The sequence below is a fragment of the Callospermophilus lateralis genome, chromosome 3 (genome assembly GCF_048772815.1).
Source record: "Callospermophilus lateralis isolate mCalLat2 chromosome 3, mCalLat2.hap1, whole genome shotgun sequence".
NCBI lineage: Eukaryota > Metazoa > Chordata > Mammalia > Rodentia > Sciuridae > Callospermophilus > Callospermophilus lateralis.
In genome coordinates, this window is record NC_135307.1 from 124,145,090 (window position 1) to 124,150,925 (window position 5,836).

Consider the following 5,836-nt stretch of genomic DNA (forward strand, 5'->3'; position numbering starts at 1 on the left):
TTTCCCCTTATTTTTTGAACCATGTAAACTATTCTTTTTCAGATTGCACCGCAGAACCTTTTAACGGAGATATTTGGACATTGAGGCCAGGGTGCAGGCTCCTGCACGACGGGATCTGAGAAAATCAAGAGGCTGACGCTTACCAGGGCCGGCTGTCGGCCCTGGGGGCTGGTTGAACCACAAGCGGCTCAACGCCAGCTTCTGTGTTTACCCGCGGAACCCAGCACAGGTTGCTTGAATGCTGAGAGCCCGCGCAAGCGCAGGGAACAGATCTGACACCGGAGGCGGAGTCGACCGTGGGAGGCGGAAGCAGATGCATCTGATTCAATTGGTTCAGACAGGAGGACCTCACTATCGGTTCCCACATGGTCTAGCGGTTAGGATTCCTGGTTTTCACCCAGGCGGCCCGGGTTCGACTCCCGGTGTGGGAACACGTAACTCTTTTGAAACTACTTCAACTTAAAGCCACGTTAGCAAAGCTACTGAAAAATACTTGTTGAGAGAACACACGTTTCTCCGAAGATTCGCGCTCTGGAATTTCCGACCTAAAATCCGAGTAACCACATTTACTTTAATCTTCCATGTAATTCATTAAAAATTTTCCTTTAAGTGATATTATTAAGTGGTTAAACTATTAGACAAAGCAATTCCTGTTCTAGCCAATTCAGAATTCCTTATGCTCCCACTGTTTTCTGCACAGCTGAAAGCAACATGTTGAACACGATGGAGGGATGTGGAGAGGCCTGAAGAGCTGGTATTTTGAAGCTGCTCAAATTGAGTACTCAAGGGATTGGGGGCAGTGCTTTTTGAAGCAGAAACCACTAGCGCTGACATATATAAAGAAGTGAGCTTTCTTCACAAAGAAATATAGCTTTAGCAGAGGATTGCATAGGAAAAGAGGGTGAGAGGAAACCAGACCCCTTCGCCTATTCACTTCTGCCAAGTAATACATAGGGAAACTGAGGCATGCAATCAGCCTCTGGATAGAGTCATGCTTGTGGTTAGGTTGAGGTCTATGCTCCTGTCGAAGTCAAAATTTCAGACACCTGAAAGGGCTTGAAAACTTCGCTTCGAAGCCATTTCTAGAATGGAATTCAAATATTTATCTCTGTATTTAGGGAACGCCGTGGTTAATGTATATGCAGAACATCTTCAAACAGCACTTTCAAAAGTTGTCTGAACCAATCCTGGGCTCTACTAAATAATGTGACCAACTTTATGTTACTCCAATTGCTGATATCTTCAGCTTGATTTGGACATTAAAAAAAAAAAAAAAAAAAAAAGGCTGAGAAAGTGGGAATCTAAACCACGGAGAATCCAGATAGTTGATAAACCGGTAGCATGAGTTGCAGGCAAAACTAAGATTTTATTTTGAATAAGTCGTACTGTTCATACAGAGTCATACAGCCTCCTTTACTCGACTGAATATTAATTCTAGAATCTCAGTTTGTAGTTTATAGGTTTTTATATTGGAGTCCATAGAAGATTTAACTACAAAGATCATCTGAGTCTTATTTTTTATTTAGCATTACTGGGTATTGAACGCAGGGGCCCTCTACCACTGAGCTACATCCCCAGCCCTTTTTATTTTTTAATTTGAGACAAGGTCACCCTAAATGGCCCAGGTTGGCATTGAATTTGCAATCCTCCTCCCTCAGCCTCACTAGTCATAGGGACTTCAAGCATCATTTGGGTCCTTCAGAAATTTTTGCTTCAGCCATCATCCATTATGTGACATATGGTAAAATCTTTTAGTATTTAGGTCCAAAAAGTGCCCTTCATAAATACCTCTCAGACTGGTTGCCTTCTCTCCATTCCCACTCTCACTACCAGACTCCAGGGTTGATTTTGGCCAGAATTTCCAAGAAAGCCTCACCCAAGATTGGCTGTAGTGATAAAGAGAGAATTTTGCATACTACCTTGAGAAAAAGTGAGAATGTTTCATTTGTTTTAGATCATATCATCAGGCTAGCCTGAACTAATGTCATGTTGTTATATAGAAGTGAAATGTAGGTGTGAGACTGGGAATGGACACCTACTAGCCCAAAGAGTGGACTTCTGCAGTCATTCTCTTGCTTGCTCTTATCTACTTTCATATCCTATCTATTCTTTGGGAGCATTAGATCTCTCCAAACCATATTTCTCAGACTCCCTTTCCAGCAGACTTCTGATACACTTCTGATACCTGCCTATGGGAAGTTCTATGGAAGATTAATGTATGTCACTTAAAAGCAGAGTCTTTTTAAATGCTTCTAATAGTGTCTTTGGGCATCCCCTGGTGACTGCCAGAAACCAGAGGCATTGGTGATTTTGACAAGGGTTGCTGTCAGCTATGAGCCACTAGTAGTGGCAGCAGTGGGCTGCTGTGGGCTCCAGTAGCCCTGGAAGTTTCAGCAGCACATAAATAGATTTGGCAGTGGTAGTTCCAATGGCAATGCCCAGAAGGATCCACATAAAATGAGCTCCTGCTTGAAGCAATACCATCCTTTTCTTTTAGTTCCTTTCAGCCCTGAGTAGTATCATCTGTGGTTGAAAATATCTGAATAATTCAACCATTATCCTCTTTTGCTCCTCTAGCCCCAACTTTGCAAAATGTGTAACAATTCCCTCAATTAGATTTCCTGTTTGAACTATCTGTTCTCTTGTTCAGACTAATACAAGTGTTATTATCATGTGGTTTCATCTACCATTATGTTCTCAGTATTACTGTCTTATATTTTGGAGGGCAAGGCACACAATCATGCCACATGTCAGGACAAGTTCTTGTAATAATAGTTCAGCTGAGACCTGAAAGATGAGTTATCAAGGTGAAGGGGTGCATAAATGTACATAAGCCAGATTATTCTCAAAATCTTTTTGCCTTTTGCACTGGTCAAGTAGATGAGTTACTAATTAGGTCCTTGAAAAGACAAACTCTGCATTTTTAAAGTCTTTGTTGGTGGCATTAATCTCTAACTCTCCCTGGGATATAGCACCACTTTTGCTTTATTATTTTGTCAAGAAGGGGAGGGGGGGTTCAGGGCTACCATTTGTCTTTTTTTTTTAACCATAGCAGTCCTTATTCCAAGATCCAGGGAGCAATAAGATAAAGTCAGTGACCAAGGGTATACATGTGCATGCATTGTACATTACAGAATTAGTTGGATCCACAAACTCAATGGAACCACTTGGAATCAAAATTCCATTGTTCTCTTAAGCTCCAAAGGGTTGCACAAAAGTATTGGAAGACAGGACTAAGAAATAACCACAATAATAATAATTCTGAGCTTCCTAAATGCAGGAAAGTATCTATGTTAAATAATAACAATTTAAAAAAAACAGTGTAAGTTCACAGGACAAATGGCCATATGGCCTCAAGTCCTCTGGAGGAAAGGTTATTGTGGTGGTTGGGTATTATTGTGGCAATGGAGAAGAGTCTTGTGGTAATGGAGCCAGTCTATTCTTCCTTCAGTGTGATTCTGGACTGTGAACTGATTCAGCTATTGGTACTAGATGACAAGCAATGTCTCCCCATTGCAGAGACTAAATCAGGTTTCTGGACACCAAAACTTGAGTTTTTAAGTTATATAAATTGAAAAATATATGCCAGTTAGTGGAATACCATTTGTTATATTCCTCAGATACCACTGCCAAAGATTCCTGTTTCTCCAGCAATGCTTCCATAACTGATTGTACCTTATTCCTACCACCTTAGTACTTGGACTGTGTCACTCTGGATTGAATCATGATCTCCTGTGATTTTTTTTTTTTTTGGCACCAACCCTGGCAATGAAAGACTGCTACCCATTTTTTTTTTTTTCAAGCAGCTGAGGGATCTCTTCACCAATGTATTTCTTAATAGTTAATGAAGGGAGTATTTTCTGGGCCTTTCCGGGACATGTAGAGAATGAGCAAATTTGTGGTTCCAATTAAAAACTGTGCAGCATGACTATTTGACTAAGCCTTTAAAACCCTTGGTCCATCTTATACCATGAATACACGGCATTACATCCTCGTGAAGGTAGGCCACTGTGAGCCCAAGTTTCAGTCAACTAGTGAAGAAAATGGGGAATTAGAACCACTCCAAGATACTCAAACAAACATGTGCAATCATATTGACAAGTTTGGCCCAATCCAATGTTATCTCCTGCCTCTTTTGCCTCACCTTCTTAGAATCCCTTCTCACAAAACTTTTCTAGCTTCCTTAAACATAAATTGACATAATCTTACAGGTATTTCAAAGTACATACTATCTCATGCTGGGTTAGATTTTAGACTTGATCTCCTGAACTATTCTTGTTTTAAATCTGGAGATATTGCAGGGTGCCGAATGTAGGCCTGGTATAGAATGGGCATCCCCTTTGGTAAGGTAACTGTGATGGGAAAGATCCACATGGAGTACCGTGGTGTGGGAAGCATGATCTGTGAACCTGCAACATTGGCATCACCCAGGAATAAGTACAGGACTCAGGCCAATTCCAAGAACCACTGAGTCAAAATGTGCATTTTAACAAGAACTTCAGGTGATTCTTATGCACATTAAAGTCTGAAAATCACTGATAAAGACCTCAAGCAAGAGAAGACTATTTTCCTCAGATGAAAAAAGATGCTGCTTCAACCGTCAAGAGAAGGTTCAGGGAAATTTAGAGCTTTGTAATTCTCAGTTTCAACTCAGTCGTCTCAAATATTCCCATCAAATATTCCCATTACATTTTTCGGAGATCTATTCTTTCTTAATCTGTGCCTTCACTTTCACTTAATTGATTTGGACAGGCTGTGAATCTAACCCATACTGTAATTCTGTAACTTACAGAATCAAATCATGGGCTTGGATTTCAGCTGTGTATCTTATTTCTTGAAGTTGCAGGAATAATGGATTGTCTGAGGGCCATGATAAAAGAGATCTAGTCTTTGAAAATATTTTGAGAGTTTAGAGCCTTGAGTAATTCATTTTCTTTCTATAAACTCTCCAGTGTAGCCAAAACTAGCCAATCCAGCATCACCATAGATTCCTATAGTATCCTTTGATCCCAATACTTTATCTTCAATGACCCTGCCTTTATCTTGAATAATTCCAGGTTATAATTTAAATAAATATTTTGCTGCAACAACTGTGAACTACCAGTAGCTCAGTTTTTACAAGTAATGAAGTCATTACTCTGTTTATGCCCAAGGAAAGATAATCAATCTCCAATTTTCTTCTTTGAGAGTCTGTTCCCCAAGGATGTTGTTGATTACAAAAACCACATCAATAGATGTCTAGCCAGAAAATCAGGACACATTTTAGTTTTTGTTTATTTGTTTTGCTGTGCTTGGAATCAAATCAAGGGCCTTATGCATGCGAGGCAAATATTCTACCAATGAGCTATACCCTAATAAAGGAAAGGACATGGAGCAAAGAAAGTGGAGGTGGCATTAAAAAAAAAAAAAAAAAAACTTAGGCACATCTGATGCTGACATTGTTTGATCCTGCAGATAATAACTTCTGGACCTTCCCAGGCTGCTAATTTTGCCGCTCAGCCACTCTGTGGTAGCCACTGTAGAAGCATGCCACTCATTTATACACACTGCCTCAGTTCCTATAACTGCCTAGGCTGATGGACTCCTTCTATTATTACCTCTCTTGAGAATGCCAGAGATGCTAAAATCTGGAGGCAATCATGATGGTAGAAAAGAGAAGAAAAAATTTGCTGTTCCTTCTATTATCCAACTGACAGAATCTAATCAGAAACTAGCTGACCATATGAACTGGCAATGTCTATCAGATTACAGCCTTCTGAAATATAGAGCAGAGGGAATAATCCCAATATTTATCATATTTATTACTAATGCTTATTAACCTACTGGTCTTCTCTGA

The 5,836-nt window shown here is 40.0% G+C and overlaps 1 non-coding gene across 1 annotated transcript; it reads left to right on the top strand.

Annotated features, from left to right (window-relative positions):
- Window positions 1-359: 359 nt before the first annotated feature.
- Window positions 360-431, top strand: Trnae-uuc (transfer RNA glutamic acid (anticodon UUC)). Its single transcript has one exon. It is a non-coding gene; the product is annotated as a tRNA-Glu (tRNA).
- The last annotated feature ends 5,405 nt before the right edge of the window (window positions 432-5,836 follow it).